Source organism: Hemicordylus capensis, chromosome 3, assembly GCF_027244095.1.
Source record: "Hemicordylus capensis ecotype Gifberg chromosome 3, rHemCap1.1.pri, whole genome shotgun sequence".
NCBI lineage: Eukaryota > Metazoa > Chordata > Lepidosauria > Squamata > Cordylidae > Hemicordylus > Hemicordylus capensis.
In genome coordinates, this window is record NC_069659.1 from 34,484,842 (window position 1) to 34,506,594 (window position 21,753).

The 21,753-nt window shown below is 47.2% G+C and overlaps 1 protein-coding gene across 3 annotated transcripts in view; it reads right to left on the reverse strand.

Annotated features, from left to right (window-relative positions):
• The window catches only part of XPO4 (exportin 4), a 124,876-nt gene that overhangs the window by 94,323 nt on the left and 8,800 nt on the right, over positions 1–21,753 (reverse strand). Inside the window, exon 1 of one of the 3 annotated variants that reach the window (XM_053311018.1) lies at positions 2,962–2,984. The exons of 1 other annotated variant lie outside the window; for it this stretch is intronic. The gene's annotated coding sequence lies outside the window, so the exon portion shown is untranslated. Of the gene's footprint in view, positions 1–1,430; positions 1,488–2,961; positions 2,985–21,753 lie in introns of those variants that run through there. One more of the 3 variants, XM_053311017.1, reaches the window with a different exon arrangement.

The window sequence follows — 21,753 nt, forward strand, 5'->3', positions numbered from 1 at the left end:
CAAGGTGCCCCTCCCTGTCCTTTCTATAGAGTTTATACCCAGGGATAACAGTGTCCCACTGGTTCTCACTGTTCCATCATGTTTCTGTTATGCCCACTATATCTATTTCTGCGTTAGCAACCAAGCACTCCAGCTCACCCATCTTGGCTCAGAGGCTTCTGGCATTGGCATATAAGCACCTATATGTTGAATCTCTCCCCTTATGTATGCTATTCTTTTGACTCTTTGACCTGCTGGCACAGGCTCCCGTCTGCTCTTTATGCGGTTCTGCACTGTCCCCTTCTGTTTTATCTGAATTCTTTGCAGCCTCACACTTTAAAGGATGGCTTTTGCCAAACGGGATACTGCCCAGCTCACATCGGCTGTTCCCCAGGTGTCATTTTAAAAGCTGCTCTGCAACCTTTTTGATTTTAAGCGCCAGCAGTCTGGTTCCATCTTGGTTCAAGTGCAGCCCGTCCCTTTTGTACAGGCCTTGCTTGCCCCAAAATTTGTCCCAGTGCCTAACAAATTAAACCCCTCCTCCCGGCACCAACGTCTCATCCATGCATTGAAACCCCTCAGCTTGCCTGTCTCACGGTACTTGCGCGTGGAACAGGTAGCATTTCTGAGAATGCTACCTTGGGGGTCCTGGACTTCAAAATGCTACCTATCAGCCTAAATTTGGCTTCCAGGACCTCCCGACTGCATTTCCCCACATCGTTGGTGCCGACGTGCACCACAACAGCTGTCTCCTCCCCAGCACTGCCTAGGAGCCTGTCTAGACGCTGCGTAATGTCCGCAACCTTCGCACGAGGCAGGCAAGTCACTGTGCGGTCAACACGGGGGTCACAAACCCATCTCTCTATCCCTCTAATAATCGAATCACCAACTACAAGGAGGCCCCCACCCCCCAGAGGAGTATCCCCTGTGCGAGAGGATATGGGCTCATCATCCACGGAAGGGGTCCCTTCTAAAGGAGCATTTCCCTCTTCCTCAGACCGATGTCCTCCTTGCCCAAGACCTTTATTCTCCCTGACAGCAGAGGAGCTACCAGCCCTGGAGTGGGATGCCTCTATCACATCCCTGAAAGTCTCGTCCACATGCCTCTCTGTCTCTCTGAGCTTCTCCAGATCCGCCACCTTGGTCTCGAGGGAACGGATTTGTTCCCTGAGAGCCAGGAGCTCCTTGCACCGAGCACACACCCATGACTTCTGCCTATGGGGCAAATAGTCGTACACGCGGCACTCTGTGCAATACACTGGGAAGTGCCCCGTCCCCTGTTGACCTTCTATCTTCATACTGTTTTTGTTGGCTGTTTACAGTATTTAGGGAGCTTATTGTCCGTTTATTAGTTTATTAGGATAGGTCTCAGCTGTAATGGTCAACTATTTAACTGTCCAAACAGCCTTTCCCAAGAGTATGAGGGAAACAAGGGAGGGATATGTACTTACGTTCTCTTCTCCACCAGGCTCCTTGTGATCCTTGTGATCACAGGGGCTTGTTCCAGGCTCCCCCTCACACTTCCCGCTAAACTCCTGCTAAACTCCTACTTCCTGTTTGCTATCCCTGTTCGCTATGCTCTGTTCAATATGCTCTCGGGCCTTCACCTCATATGTAGAGTAGCCTTCCAACTGTCACACAGGATGTGTGTGTTTCCTTGCCATCTTGTTGTTTATTCTCCCGCATCACCTGAGATGATGGGGAAGGAGGGTGGGGGGAGAACAATGTCTGCCATCCTGAACTTCTTAAGAAAAAAAGTGGGATAAAATGTAATCATCATATCCTTAAATGCTAAGCAACTGGGTGGCCCCTTCTCAAGACCAGGGATGTGAAAACCAACTCAAGGCTGCCGTGACTACGGAGAGGGCCGAACTGGCCCAAAAACTGGCCGAAGGGAAATGCCAGTTGGGGAGGAGGAACTACCAGAGGACACACACACACACACACGGCTGCAGCAGCAGCCCCCGGAGGCCACTGAACCCGGCGCTAAGTTTAATTTTTAAAATACACACGAACACTTTAGAACCGCCAAACTGGCTCAAAGTCGAGCCAAGCCGGGGTTCTAGTTTGGGGTGGCAAAACTGAATATGCCCAGTCCAGTTCAGACTCAAACCAAACCGGGCAAACTGGTTTTGTGCATACCCCTACTCAAGACTACTATGGAAGAGAGAGAAAATCACACATTTCCTACCTGTATTTGGCTGAACTCCTATGCACACTGATTTGAGAGTATGCCACACTGAATTCAGTAGGACTTACCTTTGAGTAAACAAGCAGAGGATTACACTTCACCTCAGAAATCTCTCTCAGATTCTTTACTGACAACTCTAAAATGCGAATTCTAAACTCAGACTGCTATCTCTTTTCTGCCAGAGATATGGCATGAAGAGAGAAAATCCAGCAGGGTTTTCCCAGCATGCAGACACAATGGTGGGGAAAGTACTGTCTACATAGCACATATCGGGCAGCAGCGATACAGGAAGGTGCTGAAAGGCATAATCTCATACTGCACAGGAGGAGGCAATGGTAAACCACTCCTGTATTCTACCAAGAAAACCACAGGGCTCTGTGGGTGCCAGGGGTCAACACTGACTCAATGGCACAATCCTTCCTTCTTTCCTTCCCTTTTTTTTTTACATCATCATCATCATCATCACCACATTTATATCCCGCTCTTCCTCCAAGGAGCCCAGAGCGGTGTACTACATACTTGAGTTTCTCTTTCACAACAACCCTGTGAAGTAGGTTAGGCTGAGAGAGAAGTGACTGGCCCAGAGTCACCCAGCTAGTTTTATGGCTGAATGGGGATTTGAACTCAGGTCTCCCCGGTCCTAGTCCAGCAATCTAACCACTACACCACGCTGGCTCTCTGTTAGCACAATCCTGTTAAAGGACCGTGCTACTGAGGCTAAGCACAGAGCTCTAAGAGTCCATCATTCTAGTGCCGTGTTCAGCTTCCTTCACATTTAATACAAGACTCACTACCAAGGTCTAGGGGTAAAGCAAAACTAGTGGTCATCATAGCAGAGCCCCATGCAAAAAGCAGAACAGTGCTACAGTAGCTCCATGTGTCAGGCAGTGGTCCGATTCAGAAGATTCTGAGGAGGAACGGCCTGACCCACAGCCCCTGATATGGTACTGCTGCAGGACGCTGAGGAGGAAGCCTCACAGAAGGAGAGCCCTTGCCCTCTTCAGATGGGGAGGAGCCAGGATGAAGCAGCAGACCGGTGTGCTGCGTGGAGCATCAGCGTGACTGCAGAAAAGAGCAGCGTTTTGTGCAGAGAAGCAACAGCCTGACCGGCGAGGCGTCTGAATCTGTAGCCCCGAAAGGCTACAGTAGAATCTGAAGGCCTTAATTGGCTTCACCTGGCGTTTCGCTTTGGAGAGGTAGAAATTCAGACCGCTCACTCTGCACCACACTGGTTTCAACTGATCGCTTTGGCATGCAGTTCCAGCTCCCTGCTCTTGAGCACCTTGCTCCTGCTTGCTCCTGGGATCTTGACCTGGAGCCTGGCTATCGACTTGTGACCCCCTGGACTTCGGAACTGGCAATTGACTCCTGGCATTGACCCATATGGGACTTGGCATTCGACTATGATTTATGGACTGATGATTCAAATGTGGTAGTTTTCCATTTACTTTGTTCTATGTACACTTGCTTCCACTTTGCTGCTAGTAAAAACTCTAATCCTACGCATTTCCAGCTGTTGCTTTGATTTATTGTGGGAGCATGCACCCTTGACACCATGCAAGCCTGGAGCCCCATAGCAGCGACCGGAGTGCCTGGCCACCAAGAATAAATTTATGTGCATGTGCACCACAGGCAACTTGGCAACAGTGTTCCCTCTAACAGGGATTCCCAGATGTTGTTGACTACAACTCCCATAAACCCCAAGCAAAAGCCATTGCAGCTGGGGATTCTGGGAGATGTAGTCAACAACATCTAGGAATCCCTGTTAGAGGGAACACTGCTTGGCAAGTGGCTAATTACAGGCATGCTATACTTAGGAACAGAGAAAGCTACTTTATACCAAGTAAGACCATTAGTCCGGTTGGAGAGCTGGTCTTGTGATAGAAAATGAATTCTCTCCTTTACTAATTAGGGCTCACCTTTGTTCATTTATTATTATTATTTTTTATTTAGCATTTGTATACCACCCACTACCAAAGTCTCTAAGTGGTTTACAACATTAAAACAAACCAAGAAATTTTAAAACATAATAGCTGGGCTGGGTGCGCCTCCAACCGGTCCACCCACCTGCCGCCATGGCTTTCTGGCCAGCCAACCCGCTTATTCCCCACGCTCTGCCGCTTTCTGCTTGGCAGGCCGGCCCGTCGGCCCGCTTCTTCTCCCCTCCCCCACCGCTTTTTGGATAGCGGGCCGGCCACCGGGGTTTTTTGCCGACCACTACAGTGGCCGCCATTTTCTTCCCTCCCGCCCATACCCGTGGCTATCCAGCAGTTCTCCAAACCCTTGCAAGAGCTGCCACGCATGGAATTAGCCATGGGTATGCCTTAGACTCTAAGAGGGAAAAAGCCACAATAGGCAGCTCTTAAATCAGTTGGGATCGGACGCGAACCGTGCTGGGCATCAAATCCCCAGGATCACTTCATTCCAGTGCCATTCATCCAATGACCCTTTTGCATGAATGCACAAAATGGTACCTTGCCTCTCCCCCGCACCACGCCGCCTCCCTCCGCCACTTAGCCCTCCTTGGCACGCGTGGTTGCTCCCCCTCCTCCAAGGAAGGTCCACCTGCACTCCCTTTCTGCAAAGCCCGAGCCAAGGAGGCCCTCCTCCCTCCCTCCGCCGCTTAGCCCTCACCATGGCATGATCCCAGCCAGCGGTTCCACCCCCCGGTGAGGTCACAAAGGGGCCGCCATCTTCCACCGGCAGTGCAGACCAGGGGGTTACAGAGGGCCGAAGGACCACAATGCCCTACTGATGCAAGAGGGAAACAGCGTTCCTTCTCAAGGCGCCTCGGCCGCAACAGGCAGCTGGGTTTCAATCAATCAACCTTGGGCTGCAAACAATGAGCATGCAAGAACCAGAAGCCCTTCAAGTGGTGCCCACTGCCATATCTTCCTCCATGCCCCCGCACCGCATACAGTTTGAAGCTGTAAAGATAGGGAATAAGATAGCTGTAGGAAGATCTCAGCAGCAAGAGGAGGCAAGGCGGAAGCAGGGTCCCGCGCCTCCGTGATACTCCTCCTCTTCCTCTTCTGTGCCATGTGCAGAATTGAGGAAGTGAGTGCCTTGATTGCAGTTGGTTTTTGGGGTGGGGGTGGGTTGACTCCCAGTCAGGGACCGGCACTCAACCCTTCGCGGACCGGCAGCGGTCCAGGGACCGGCTGTTGAGAAACTGTGCTTTAGATAATTAAATACCATATTTTATGGACTATAAGACTCACTTTTTTCCTCGAAAAATATCCGCCAAAATTCAGGAGCGTCTTATATGTTTTAACAGTTTAATATGTTAAAACTCTGAAAAACAGGATTAAAATTAAGGTGTGTCTTATAGTCCGTAGCGTCTTATAGTCCATAAAATACGGTATATAGATAGAAGATAAGAGTTCAAATTAAAATAACCACCAATAAAAACCACTAAATAGCTAAGAGGCTTGGCTGTAGAGATGTGTCTCCAGTTGTTTCCTAAAGGTCACCAGGGATGGAGCAGCTCTAATCTCAGCAGGAAGTGTGTTCCATAGATCTGGGGCAACTACAGAGAAGGCTCACCTCTGAGTCATGACCAGAGGAGCCAGCAGCACCCTCAGACAAACCTCCTCTGAAGATCTTAATAGGTGGTGGGGTTCATAACAAAGGCGGCATTCTCTTAAATACCCTGGGCCCAAGCCGTCAAGGGCTTTATAGGTAGTAACCGTTTGGATGGGTGCACATGTGAGTACTGTCTGCAGTAAGACAATATATTGTCTACATTGACTGGCAGCAGCTCTCCAAGGCTTCAGGCAGGAGTCTCTCCCAGCCCTACCTGGAGATGCTAGGGAGTGAACCTGAAACCTTCTGCATGTAAGTATTTATTTGTTTGTTTTTACATTTATATCCCGCTCTTCCTCCAAGGAGCCCAGAGCAGTGTACTACATACTTGAGTTTCTCCTCACAACAACCCTGTGAAGTAGGTTAGGCTGAGAGAGAAGTGACGGGCCCAGAGTCACCCAGCTCTCTATGGAGATGTTTTACCACTGAGCTGCAGCCCCATCCCCTATGGGGAATGTCTTACTACAGACAACACTCACATGTAGTCACCCATCCAAGTACAAAGGAAGGTGAACCCTGATCAGCAAAGTGGACAATTTGTGTTGCGGTCACAAGACCAGCTCTCCAACACTACTCTTCTTGCTCCAGATCTTGACAGAGTGACATACTACTATACAGCATATACTACTCATATTATATATGTTATTGTACAAGCAGCAGAGACAGAACTCATTCAGAACCAAAAACAACACGCTAGTATATATCGCAGGCACAAGGAGGAACACATAACTTACATATTTGAATGTATAATACGAATTCTCGGAATGGTGATGATCAAGGCATATCTCAGCAGTAGACTCTTATCTGGGGCAACCGAGAGTGTGCTCAAGACTTCCAACTAGCGCCTAAGCTACAAGGCCTAGGCATGATGAAATACACAGCCACACCCCTCAAAACCTGCCACTGCACCTGTGTCAATATTCAGTTCTGAATAGCCAAAGCTGAATAAAGCATACAGCCCTGCTGGCATTGTGCAGAGGCGCGCATTCCCAACACACAAGAACTGAATGGAGAAACCTTAAACCCCCTATGGGAAAAGCACTGGTAAGGACTCCATTTCCCAGTGTTCCCTATACACCTTCCAAGCTGGCACTGGAACGCAAGAGGAATCCATGGCCTTCAAAGGGCCCTTGGAACCAGTATGAGGCCTGTCAGATCGCTGGGTCCTACACGTTGTGGGACATTGGGAATAGGGATGTGCACATTGGGAATAAGGATGTGCAAGGACCACGATACAAGCACAATTCGGGAGCTGTAAGGAAGAGGAGAGCAGGTCCTTACCTGCTGTCCACCATCTCTTCCAGCTTCCTGCTGGAGCAGCACACGTCCGAAGAAGCCCCCCGCAGTGCCAGCACACACATGGCATCCATGCATGCACAGACACCATTTGCGTGGTCAGCAACACCATGCTGACCACACAAATGGTGGCCACGCATGCACAGACACCATGTGTGTGCTGGCACTGTGTGGGGCTTCTTGGGGTGTGTGCTGCTCCAGCAGGAAGCTGGAAGGGACAGTGGACAGCAGGTAAGAACCTACTCTCCTTCTTAAAGCTCCCAAACCGTGTGGTTTGTGCAGATCCCTAATTGTGAATCCTCATCTTCATGTGCTGCCAGCAGGACCATGCTCATAATTTGGCTTCAGCTATTCATAGACAAAATTTTGCATAGGCCTACTTGCAACTACACCAACCGCTTCCAGATAAAATATCTGTCCAAATGGGATATTATTTCTGTCCCTGTATTACAGAGCTGTTATAGCCCTTACCAGACATTGTGAACGACAGCATATGCATTTGTTTTAAAAGTGAACCCAGATACAGGCCTCTTCAAGTACAGCAAAGAATTGTACTACCATACATACAAACATACGAACTGTATGTGCATACAGTGTACACAGATTGCACATGCACTGCATGCAACATGTGCATAGGACTTCTGAGTTTTCAACAGTAAAACATTCTTGTCCCAGTGTTTCAGCTCATAGTTTTAATGTGTTCCTTTCTTAGGTAAGGAGAATGAAAGAATTGGAGATATCTATACTGTAGAAGAACAAAGCCAGCTTGCTTTCATTAATTTCCAAATGATAATAATAGAATGACTATTCTATTCTATTCTATTCTATTCTATTCTATTCTATTCTATTCTATTCTATTCTATTCTATGGGCAAGCCAATGAAGACACAGAACATCTGAGTTCTTTGCAGTAAATAAAATATAAATATAAATATTTGTCATATTCTTATTTGTAAGAAGCAGGAGAGAATACTTGAAAGCAAACAGGTAAAGGATTAACCATGCCTAGAAAAGAAATGACATAGAGTTTGTAACAGTGGCTCAAGCACCAATATTTTTAAAAGATAAAGACCACCTTAAACCAGCGAAAGCTTTATCTGGATTAGATCTCTACTCAGGCAAGACATTGCCAATAGTAACCGCCTATTGTGGTGTTGCAGGGATTAATAAGAATTATAAGTAACTTGCTACATTCAATGTGGCATCAAATGATTAACATTCACATGTGTGACCCAAAAGGCCCATTCACACATTATGTTCGATACACGATCAGATCTGTGCATGTGCAGTTATTCACATCATGTTATGTTTAACGCATATACAGTAGTAAACTTCCAGTCTGCATTTGAGGCAGCCTATACCCAGCTTCACTTTGAAAACAAATGCATACACAATAATTCACACAAACACATGTACAGACATTGACACAAACATAAAACATATGTCTGAATAGAGCAAATGATCCCAACTATGTATGTGTGGGTCTTTTTAAAATAATAAGTATCTGAGAGACACATTTTTTTAAAATGACAAGCAGGAAGCTTTCATTTCATTTCATTTCAGGAAGCATTTATATGTTCCCAAACCAGCAACAACCCCACACCCAAGAGATATACTGAAGAGGAGACAACTGAGTATTTTGCAGCAACCTTCCACAGACACTCACATTTTCTTGAGACCAGGGGTAGGCAACATGTGACTCTCCAGATGTTGCTGAACTGCAACTCCCATCATCCCTAGCTGTAATAAATTCTGGCTGGGGTGATGGTAGTTCAGCAACATCTGGAGAGCTGCATGTTAACTACCCCTGCTTCAGGCACTCCTGTTTCACGATAACTGGCCCCTGCTAACTGGGCAAAGAGGCACTTTTTTAACGTGGTGATTCTCTTTATTGAACAGGGGGAGAGTAACTGGCCCTATCCACCCCCAGCACAGTACCTCCAGTGACTGTTGCTGGTGTCTATCTGATGTTTCTTTTTAAGATTGTGAGCCCTTCGGGAACAAGGAGCCATCGTATTTATTTATTATTTCTCTGTGTAAACCGCTTTGGAAACTCTTGTTGAAAAGTAGTATATAAATATTTGTGTGTAACCGATAGAAAGACTGAACTATAGCAGCACACCTCCATAGATCCTGAATCTGAAGCAACATATATAAACTTGCCTGACTCTGGTATGTTACCTCTCCTCCACATCACTCTCCGGCTTCACTATTTTTAATTGGTTCAGAAAAAACTTCAGAATACTGAAACAATTCTCCAGTTCTAGCGAGGGATGTGCTGACCACGCAAATGGCCAAAGCAGGTAAGGAGCTCCTTAAAGTGTGCGGTCAAGTCAATTTCGATTTCTGGTGCCCAAAGAGCCCTGTGGTTTTCTTTTAGTAGAATACAGGAGGGGTTTACCATTGCCATTTCCTGTGCAGTATGAGATGATGCCTTTCAGCATCTTCCTATATCGCTGCTGCCCAAAATAGGTGTTCGGGGATTCGAACCAGCAACCTCTGGCTTGCTAGTCAAGTCACTTTCCCGCAACGCCATTAGGTGGCTAAGGAGCTCCTTACCTGCATCTTAAAAGGTACCCCTCCCTGCCAGTCAAGCTGGCTCCACGCTGGCATTCAGCCTGTTCTGCACTTGAAAAAGGAAGCACCAAATAGGCTTGTGCTCATCCCTAGTTCTAGCATCAAATTAGTCTCATATTTTTATTTTATTTATAGTTAAATTTATATACCACCTTTCATTAAAACAATCCCAAGGCGGTTTACACAAAAATTAAAAATAAGACTATAAAAATGAAACAAAGTATTAATCTAAAATATAAAACAAATCTGATTAAAAAGATTTAAAATACAAGCATAAAAACTGTACAAAATACAAAGAAGCAGCAATAGAGACAATCATATAACAGCCTGGGTTAAAAGCCAAAATTTAACACACTTTTTAAAAACTGTGATGGAGAACGAGGAGCAAATAGCCACTGGGAGAGCATTCCAGAGTTTGGGGGCAGCAACACAGAAGGCCCTGTCCGCGTGCACGACAACCTAGCCTCCTTCATTGTCGGTACCCGGAGCAGAGCCCCCTCAGATGACCTCGTCAAGTGGGCAGCAACCCTTGAGAGCAGGCAGTCCCTCAGGTATCCTGGGCCCAAAGTGTTAAGGGCTTTAAAGGTCAAAACCAGCACTTTGAATTGGACCCAGAAACAAACTGGCAGCCAGTGCAGCTCTTTCAAAACGGGTGTGATGTGATCCTATCAGGCAGCTCTGGATAAAATCCTAGCTGCCGCATTTTGCACTAGCTGAAGTTTATGGATATTCTTCAAGGGCAGCCCCATGTAGAACACCTTACAGTAATCCAGCCGTGATGTGACTAAGGCATGGGTAACTGTGGCCAGATCTGCCTTCTCGAGAAAGGGACGCAGCTGGCACACTAGCTGAAGCCATGCAAAGGCACCCCTGGCCACCGCCTCCACCTGAGCTTCCAAAAGCAGAGCCGGGTCCAGTAATACCCCCAAGCTGCGTACTTGCTCCTTCAAGGGGAGTGCAACCCCATCCAGAACCGGTAAAATCTCCTCATCCCGATTGGCTCTCCTACTGACCAACAGCACCTCCGTCTTGTCCAGATTCAGTCTCAGTTTATTAGCCTACATCCAGCCCATCACAGCCTCCAGCCCCCGATTCAGGACATCCACTGCCTCCCTAGTATCAGGTGACAAGGAGAGATAGAGCTGAGTGTCATCCGCGCATTGCTGACAACTCAGTCCAAATCCCTGGATGACTTCTCCCAGCGGTTTCATGTAGATGTTAAACAGAAAGGGGGACAAAACCAAACCCTGCAGGACCCCACAGGCCAATGGCCATGGAGCCGAACAATAGTTCCCCAGCACCACCTTCTGGACCCTCCCCCTAAGAAAGAACCAGAATCACTCCAACGCAGTACCTCCAATCTCGAGTGAGAGGTAGTCCAGAAGGATAACATGGTTGATGATATTGAACGCTGCTGAGAGGACAAGCAGAACCAACAGGGACGCACTCCCCCTGTCTAGTTCCTGGCGTAGGTCATTCACTAGAGCGACCAAGGCAGTTTCAGTTCTATATCCGGGGTGGAAGTCAGATTGAGAAGGGTCCAGATAATCTGTCTCATCCAAGACCCTCTGCAGCTGGGATGCCACCACACACTCTATCATCTTGCCCCCAAAGGGCAGGTTAGATACAGGTCTATAGTTGCCCGGGTTGGAGGGATCAAGGGAGGGCTTTTAAAATAATGGTCTTACGATCGCCTCCTTGAGGCATGATGGCATCCTGCCCTCCCTTAATGAAGCATTAAAAATCACCTCCAACCCTCTGCCTATACCCTCTCCCTGGCAGCTTTTATTAGCCATGAAGGGCCAGGGTGAAGAGCACACGATGTCGCCCGCACACTGCCCAGGATCCTCAGGCTGCACCAACTGAAAAGAATCCAACACAATAGGACCCGATGGTACCAGAGACACATCTGTCAGAACTGCCAAAACTCTGGAGTCCAAATCAGCAGGGATGTGAGGGACCTTCTCTGCAAAGTGACACACAAACTGATCACAATGGGCTGTAGATGATTCCTCCCTCATTACCTGGGGGGATGTGTGCAGCAATGTCTTTGGTACATGAAACAGTTCCGCTGGTCTGCACTGAGCATATGCAATGGAGGTGGAGAAAAAAGCATTCCTTCGCGCCGCCTCCATGGAGTAGTCCTAAAATGGGCTCTAGCCCATGTTCGGTCTGATTCGTCATGACTCTTCCTCCACAGTCATTCCAGCCATCGCCCAAGTTGTTTCATTGCCCTAAGCTCCAAGGAAAACCAAGGAGCTGAATGGCTCCACCAAGCCAGAGAGGGCGTTTAGAAGCAAACATGTCAACAGCCTGAGCTGTCTCTCCATTCCAGAGATTCACTAGGGCCTCAACAGGGTCACCAACTCTGGACACTGGAAACCCGCCAAGGGCCATCTGGAAATCTGGCAGATGGAGCAGTCAAACTAAACCCCACCAGATGATGATCTGTCCATGACAAGGGAGTTATCTCAAACTCTACAACCTCCAGATCATTTATTCCCTGGTTGGCAAAAACCAAATCCAGAGTGTGTCCTGCCATGTGAGTAGGGCCCGATACCAGCTGAGACAGGCCCATGGTTGCCATGAAATCCTGAGCTGCACCTACTAGGGGCTTCTCAGCATGGACATTGAAATCCCCCAAGACAATAAGCTTGGGGGAACCCAAGGCCACCTCCGAGACTACCCCCGCCAGCTCAGGTAGGGAGACTGAAGTGCAGCGGGGTGGTCGGCACACCAGCAGAATCCCCAGCCTATCTCAAAGGCCCACCCTCAAGGACAAACACTCAAAATTCTGAGATTGCCTGACCGGGCACCTGGAAATGGGAAAGTTCTCTCGATAGATGACTGCAACACCCACTCTCCAACCCTCCAGGCGGAGCTGCTACATGATCAGGAAACCTGGAAGACATTGCTGAGACACACCAACCCCACCCAGTTCATCCAACCAGGTCTCCATCACACAAACCAAGTCAGCATGCTCACCCACAATCAAATCATGGATAAGAGATGTATAATTTATTATTTCAGTATGATTTATGTTGCTACACATTTACTTAACACGGCCAACATCAGCATCTGCATAAGAACAAACAATAGAACTGCAGGGACCAAAGTCATCTAGCGCACAGAAGAGACCAGCCAGCAATGAGAATGGAGAAGCCATGAGGAGGAGGTAGAGAGAAAGCAAGCGCTGCCACTTTTGCTGCACAGTCACCTTCAAAGGAAGAATGCCAGAAGGGAGCTTTGAAAAGTACAAGCATAGAACAAAGAAAACAAGCAGCAAGGAGTAGGCAAGCAAGAATGACATAGTGAAAGTGGCATAAAGGAAAACACACACACAGCAAGGTGCATAAAAATCACCTTTAAAGTATATGTTAGACTGTCATCTTTAAGAAATATAAGCTAGTTTAAAATGAAATCTGAATTTTTACAGACAAGTTTTAAAAAAACTACACTTCTTTCTTAAAAACTTAACCCACGACCGTCTGGTCAAACACATTGGCTTAGCATCCAAACTAAGCTGCCCAAGTGAAACCCTTCTGCTTGTGCAAGGAGGTGATTATTCCAACAACAAAACTCCTTTCCTCTGCAGCCCCGTGCCCACCAAAAATATGCACAACATTTTCAGCAGGCACAAAGGAACTGCAGAGGGAAGGCAGGGATTGATGATCCCCACCCACCCACGAACTAAAACGTTTTACTTGAGCAAGTCTTAGCCTGGATGCAACCCACCATGCTAAAGTATTTCTGTGTCAAAGATGAAACTACTAGCCGACCCCGCACAGAGCATCTGTGCGCTCATTGGGGCCGGTGGTTACCTCTCCACCACCCCTTCTGCCCCAGTCTCTGCTTCCGGGTCCAGCCACCTCTCCTCCCCACTGCCACTTCTGTCCCACCCCCCCGACCACTTTCTTTCCCCCGGCCTGGGCTGGGCCGCCACCACGGCAACCAATCCTCCTGGGTGTGCCTCAGCCAATCAGGCGCATCCGCCACCCAGCGAATCAGCTGGGCTCTGGGACGCACATTCCAAGGCACACCCAGGAGCATTAATATAATAGATGGAGGGAAATGTCTTTAAGCTCACAACAGGTCCATGCATTTCTGTGGCAGACTGTGGATATTTGCAACAGGCAAACCACAGCACCTTGGGCACTTACTTTCCATCTCACGGAGAAAAACTGCTCTGCCTAGTAACTACCAGCCCTTGCTTCTGGAAAATTAGGGTGCTTAGGCAGTGCTCCAAAGTACTACTCAGACACATGTGCAGAGTCTACACATGCACGGAGGCCAGGGCAGCTGGCAGGGAACACAGCAGTGAGCGTCAGCAGCAGCATAGGCAGCAGGGCTGGGGCAACAAGTGTGCCGCCACGTTTACTGTGGGCAGTGCTGTGGGCACTTTAACTTCAAACATGCTACTGCACAGACTCTGTTAACACTCTTAAAACCCAACTTGGAGGATCAAGTGTAAAACAACAATCAACTGGGTCCCAGGGGGATATGCAAAAACCACTTTTCTGGTATGCAGTCTCAAGGCTGAAACTATGTAAATAGAATTCAAAACCATTTAAATAGCACTTCCTTAGTCCAGGGAAGGAATGTTGCCAACCCTTTAAACTCCTGTTCAAAAGAGGAAAACTTTATACTGCTCTCAGCCATTTTCCAACGGATCTTCACCAAAGTTGCAGGGGAGGCGTCTCTTGTCACCTAGTAAATGTGTGCAGATGGCCAGGCAGATCAGACAAATGGTTTTTATTTTATAAGCAATAGAATGTTCAGGGCTTATAATGGTGGAATGTTTAAAACACTCTCCAGTGTGTATGTGTGCAGGAGAGCCAATCTGAAACCAATTTCACAACTGTTCTACTTGTCTCTAAGCAGTTATAAATTCTGAAGTGCAAAAAGCACATCTGTTGCATCCGCACAAGCCAATATTTTAATAGGAACATAGAAATATAGGAAGCTGCCTTATACCAAGTCATTCTATTGGTCCATCCAGCTCAGTATTGTCTACCCGACTGACAGTGGCTGCTCCAAGGTCTCTTTCAGTCCTATCTGGAGATGCCAGGGAGGAAACTTGGAACCTTCTTCATGCAGGCACGCAGATGCTCTTCCCAGAGCGGCCCCATCCCCTAATGGAATATCATACAGTGCTCACAAATCCCTCTCTAAGCATGTAGATCCTAGACATGAGCAGGTAACAACATTTCAGATATCCAAAAAGGTTTATTTATAGATGCAATTTTTATTTAAGTTGTGAAACGGATGGCAACAGCAACAAGCCACAAAACACTCCCAAGTTGTTGTTTTTTAATTTCCAAGAGAACTTTTTGTATTTGAGGACAGCAGTCCCTCCCCGCCCCAACCTAATATTTCATGCTCCTATTTCTCACAGGGTGTTGCAGAAGTAGGTTAGGGAGAGAGAGAAGTGACTGGCCCAGAGTCACCCAGCAAGTATCATGGCTGAATGGGGATTTGAACTCTGGTCTCCCTGGTCCTAGTCCAGCACTCTAACCACTACACCACACTGGTGCAATGGGATGAATGCATCATATATCTGTATGTTTTATCTGTTCGTTGGCTTGCACATGAAACTACAATTAGTACTGCCTATGACAACACAGAAGAAAGTCTTGCAATTCAACAAATATTATGTGTGTGTGTGTGTGTGTGTGTGTACACACACAACCTGCAGCCAAATGTTGCAGTGCATCCCAAGCCCCTAAGAGTACCAGAACTCCAGCCAGCCTGGAACAGGAGTCTTGTAATGCCATTCAAGCCTCACAAGGGGGAGTTTCAGGAGGCAGGAAGATTCCTTTTGCAGTGTATTCACTAGAGACTTTCCCCAGCTGAGCTATTAGCCTAAAAATGAGCATTTAATTGCTGTATGGGGGGGGGGGGAGTGATTCCCAGACAGTAAGTAAGGGGAAATGTGTCTTTTCTTTTCCTTTCTCTTGAAATAACCTGTATAGTATAAGAAGTGGTATTCGGTGGGGTTTTATTGTTGTGATCTCCCCAATTCTCCCTGCTTCCAGGGTATTTACCAGGCCTGCTCAACTTAGACCCCCCAGATGTTTTTGGACTACAACTCCCATAATCCCCAGCCACAGTAGCCAATAACCAAGGATTATGGGAGTTGTAGGCCAACATCTGCAGGAGGGCCGAAGTTGAGCAGGCCTGGTATTTACTAAAAACCGTTATGGGCTTGAGCAGGCCAGTTTCCTCTTCCGTTTACCTGCTTTCCCCACCCCCAATAAACTGACAAATTAGCATGTATGTCTCCATTGCTCTCACCCATAAACTTTAGTAATAGACTTGCACAGACTGTCTGATTTTAGGGCTCCTTTAGACATTCCCACCCTGCTCTCAGGGCAGAAGTGAGAGCGGCTCATAGAAAATAACGTAAAAATCCAGGATTTTAGCACAGCTGCAATTTTAGCATCGCTGCCCTTCTTGCACAAGTGAAAGGTAGCAGCAAAGACAGGAGTTATCGAAGCAAAAGCATGAGTTACTCCAATATTCTCTTATTTCTGTTGTCCTCAGCATTTTTTAAAGAGAGAGAGAAAGTGTGTGTGTGTGTGTGTGTGTATGTGTACACACCAGTGTGCCCCCTAACAGGGATTCCCAGATGTTGTTGACTACAATTCCCATAATCCCCAGCCAGTGGCCATTGCAGCTAGGGATGCTGGAAGTTACAGTCAACAACTTCTGGGAATCCCTGTTAGAGGGGACAGTGATACATACACATGCAGGCATGCCCTTAAATACTTAAGGACCGTTTACTCCCACGTTCCACCCTGTATACTCTGACATCAGAGGCCCTTTTGCATATTCCCTTGCCAAAGGCACAGCAAGCACTCACTAAGAGCAGGGCCCTCTCAGTTGTAGCACCAGCACTGTGGAACATGTTTCTACTGGAGGCTGATTTAGTCCCCTCGTTGTATTCCTTCAGGTTTAAGACATGACTGGCATAGCATAGTGGCTAAAGCCCTCTTCAGACATTATACATTCTAAGCATAAGCACTGCTCCCGATGGGGAAAGCAGGGAGGAAGTGCCACTCCCCCCCACCCGCAGCTGTCACTCAGCCCTCACACCCAATGACCACACTTAGGTGCTGTTTGTCTGAACAGGGCGGCACTGTAACTGTGATGGCCAGCGATCCCATAAGCTGCAACCTTGATCAATCATGGTTGCAGCTCACAGGATCAACGGCCTTCATGCTTAAAGCGCTGTCCCATTCATACTGTGTCATAAGCATGGTCGTCGGGCGCAGGAAGTGAGTAACAGCTGGGGGAGAGACTTCCTTCCTTCTTTCCCCCTTGCAAGCAGCATTCATGCTTAGGATTTATAATGTCCAAAGCGGGCTTAAGAGCCTGAGCTATGTAACAAGAAGTCCCCAGTTTGACTCTTACCTCTGCCATTAATTCACGAGATGAACTCACCAGTGGCCTTACGCAAGCCACTCACTAGAAGTTGTAAGGATTTCAACAAGATTATATACACTGGTACTTGGTAGGGATGTGCACGGAACTGGTTTGAAAGGTGGTTGGTTCTGCTGGTTCAATGGCGGCGGGGGTGCCGCTTTAAGAGTGGGGGACTCAGTTATTTCTAAGCCTCTCAGGGCAGCAGTAAAGAAGACTAAATTAATGACAACAGGTATAGCAACCAGCCTCAGAATTGATAATGAAGACACTGAAGTGGTGGATAGCTTCTGCCTTTTAGGACTGACCATCAATGGTTGCTGGTTTGAATCCCTGCTGGTACTATATTGGGCAGCAGTGATATAGGAAGATGCTGAAAGGCATCATCTCATATGGCCCGGGAGGAGGCAATGGTAAACCCTAGGGATGTGCACAAAGTTGCTTCAGCACTGGCAGAGGTAGTCCTTTAAGGGCGGGAGAGGGCGCACTCACCCCTCCTGCCGCATTTCCCCCGCCTGGCACTCAGTTATTTCTAAGCCCCTCAGGGCAGCAGTATTCCTCCCTGCTGCCCCGTTGTCATCGGCTGGAAGTAGCAAGCACGCGTGTGCCCATCACGTGCGTGCGCGCCCGTCCACCATGCATGCGCGTGCACGTAACGGGCACACGCATGCTTGCTACTTCTGGCCGATTACGACAACGAGGTAGCAGGGAGGAATGCTGCCGCCCCGAGGGGCTTAGGTTCACCGGCAGAAGGATGAATGCAGATTAGAATTTGGGCAGGAGCCCAGGTGTATGTCTGATCAGGAGTGAAGACAGGAAGGAACTGGGGAATCACACCTGAGCATGCTGGGAGAAGGGGGACGGACTTCAGCTACTTGAAAAACACCTGAGATTTCCTGTCTATCGGAAGCAAGGAGTGGAAGTTAACCCTTTGTGAGCCGTGACCTCCTACTTCGACGGAAAAATAACAGAGCGTCGGCGGGGGAAATGTGGCTGGAGGGGTGAGTCCACCCTCCCCCACCCTTAAAGGACAACCCCCGCCAGTGCCAAAGTGCCCAAACGGCCCCCGGAGCCGAAATGTTTCGGAGGGCTTCATAATGGCCTCCGAAACGTTTAGGACACAAGCCTAGTAAACCTCTCCTATATTCTACCAAAGAAAATCACAGGGCTCTGTGGGTACCAGGAGTTGAAATCGACTTGACAGCACACGTTACCTTTTCCTTTATCAATAGTAAAGGATCCAACAGTCAAGAAATATGCCACAGACTAGCACTTGGTAGGGTTGCAATAAAGGCCTTGGAAAGGATACTTAGATGATGTGATGTGTTTATATGTACAAAGATTAGAATCAGTTGGACAATGGTGTTTCCTGTGACACTCTATGGATGTGAAAGCTGGACTTCGAAGAAGACAGAAAAAGTATTGACACATTTGAACTTTGGTGTTGGAGAAGACTTTTGAGGATATCAAAGACATAGAACAAATCAATCCAGAATTTTCACTCAAGGCACAAATGACCAGGCTCAAACTATCATACTTCAGACACATTATGCAAAGACCCAGCTCCCTTGAAAAGTCCATAATGCTGGGAAAAATTGGAGGAAAGAGAAGAAGAGAACAACCAGCAGCAAGGTGGACGGACTCGATTGTGACAGCAATGAATGCACCACTGAGAGACCTTAAAGGCCAAGTTGAAGACAGATCAACCTGGAGGGAATCTATCTATGAGGTCGCTAAGAGTCAACACCTACTTGATGGCACTTAATCAATCAATCAATGGTGCAGGGGGGAAATGACTTGCCTAGCAAGCCAGAGGTTGCCAGTTCGAATCCCCACTGGTATGTTTCCCAGACTATGGGAAATACCTATATAGGGCAGCAGCAATATAGGAAGATGCTGAAAGGCATCATCTCATACTACGCAGGAGATAGCAATGGTAAAACCCTCCTGTATTCCACCAAAGACAACCATAGGGCTCTGTGGTCACTGGCAGTCAACACCAACTCAACAGCACACTTTACCTTACATACAAAATAAACATGGGTTCATCTTGGTATGTGTTTGGATGGTGACTACATCTGAGTACAGGAGGACCTCTATATTTGCAGGAGTTCTGTTCGCGGCTGCAACCACGGATATGGAAACTGCAAATATCGAGTAATTGGGGGCTGTGGGGTCGTGGAGATTAGGTTCCTGACTGTTGAAGAAATAACTGAAAATTACCAAAAAATCAGCCAATTTTTTTGGGGGGGGGATACAAAGAGAAGATCTATACCGTGCTTTGCTGCTCCCCCTGCACTGTGCCCCGGAATGCCTCCAAATCGGCTGAAAATCATGAGTTTTTTTCTTTTCTTTTAAAAAACGGAGCCGTTATAAGGCTCCGAAACACAAAATGGGAGCTGGAAATGACCTCCATGGTCATTTCTGGCCACTCTTGACCCACGGATATGTGAGGCTGACATGCCACCCCCCCCATGTATGCCGAGGTCGGGTGTCTTTTGTCCAACCACGGATACGCGAATCAGCAGGTATCGATCTTCCTGTACTATATGCTGTAAGATATTCCCCTTATGGGATGGGGCAGTAGTTCAGTGGCAGAACATCTGCTTACACACAGAAGGTCCCAGGTTCAATCCCTGGCATCTGGGATAGGGCTGGGAGAGACTCCTGCCTGAAACTTTGGAGAGCCTCTTACAGTCAATGTGTAGACAGTACTGAGCTAGATAGACCAATGGTCTGATTCAGTACAAGGCAGTCTCCTAAGTTCCTATGGTTCATTAAGAGACCATACTTTCTCATTAACTAATATAAGAGCCAGCAATCAAGAAACTGTGGATCAATATGCACAACTGAAGCATTGTTTGTTCTTGACTACGAGAGAAAAAGCAAGCCATGAACTTGAATAATTTTTCTTCTCCATAGCTAGCAATTAGAACTTCAGTGTCTTCTGGAGGCATGCATTGTTGAACTTAAAGAAACTGCTATAAATCAACCAAAAGCACAACAGTCATGGGAAGGCATGCCAAGGTATACTGAAAAAAAATGAAAAGCTTCCTCCTCCTCAAATGTTACTGCTAACATGAATCACACTGAACTATTTAAACCACCTTGCCTAGAATTTCAGTTTGTCTTTGGAAGCTATTGTGGAAGTTGCCACCCACACAAAACATCCCACTCTCACAGATTATTTGCTATAAAAAGAGCAGTTCCCAATGGCAAAATCGCTATCTGTACTACTTCATTAAGCATTCTGTATTTATAAGATGTTGTACTAAAGTGCAGCACAACCACTATGCTCTTCTTAATAAGCTGGGTAATGCAAATAAGTTATGCCCTAATACTAGTAAACAGGTGCTTTGTGCCTTGCTTCCATTGCAAGTGCTCTGGATTTGTTGGATCTAGATCTCCACTCCATTCTTCAGAAAAGGGGGAAAGTAAAATGTATTTTCTAGTTCAGTTTATATCCATTCACCCAACATAAGATCCACATACATTTTTCCCCAAATATATCTCATTCCCAAAGAACCGCATTCTCACACAGGGAAGAGACTTAATGTCTCTAAAGCAGTACAGGGGTCCCTCGTTACGTGCAGTTTCATGGGTCACCATTTCATGTATCTGCAGATGGGTTGTAGAGACCCAGGTTCCTTATCTGTGGCATGATATACAGGCAATTTTTGCCTATCTGCAGTTCATGAGTGGCTGGAAATTACTTCCGAAGTATGGAAGTATATCATCAGGAGAAGACATAACCTCCCTAAATGCCTGCCTAGAGGCAGTAATGGCCTGGATGAGGGATAAGAAATTGAGGCTGAATCAAGATAAGACGGAGGTACTTATTGTGCGGGGTCGAAACACGGGAAACAATTTTGATCTGCCAGTTCTGGATGGGGTCATGCTCCCCTGGAAGGAACAGGTGCACAGTCTGGGGTTGCTTCTGGATCCAAACCTCTCCCTGGTATCCCAGGTTGAGGTGGTGGCCAGAGGTGCTTTTTATCAGCTTCGGCTGATATGCTAGCTGCGTCCGTTTCTTGAGATGAATGACCTCAAAACAATGGTACGTCTGCTGGTAACCTCTAGGCTGGATTACTGCAATGCACTCTATGTGGGGCTGCCTTTAACGTAGTCCGGAAACTGCAGTTGGTTCAGAACACGGCAGCCAGGTTGACCTCTGGGTCATCTAGGAGAGACCATTTTACTCCTGTCTTGAAGGAATTGCACTGGCTACTAATATGTTTGTGGACAAAATACAAGGGGCTAGTCATTACCTATAAAGCCCTAAACAGCTTAGGCCCTGGGTATTTAAGAGAATGTTGCCTTCGCCATGAGCCCCAGCGCCTGTGAAGGTCATCTGGAGAGGTCAGCCTGCGGCTGCCGCCAACTCATCTGGCGGCTACTTGGGAACGGGCCTTCTCCATTGCAGCCCCTGGACTTTGGAATACGCTCCCTGTTGAAATAAGAGCCTCCTCAACTCTGGCAACTTTTTAAAGGGCACTGGAGACACATTTATTCACCCAGGCTTTTAATTAGATTTATAATTTTAAATAATTTCAATACTGGGTTTTTAATGTTTTTAATCTTTTAAATGATTTTAATTGTTAATTGATTTAATGTTTCAAATGATTGTAATTGTAAACCGCCTAGAGACGCATGTTTTGGGCATTATAGAAATATTTTAAATAAATAAAATAAATTTCTGGCCGC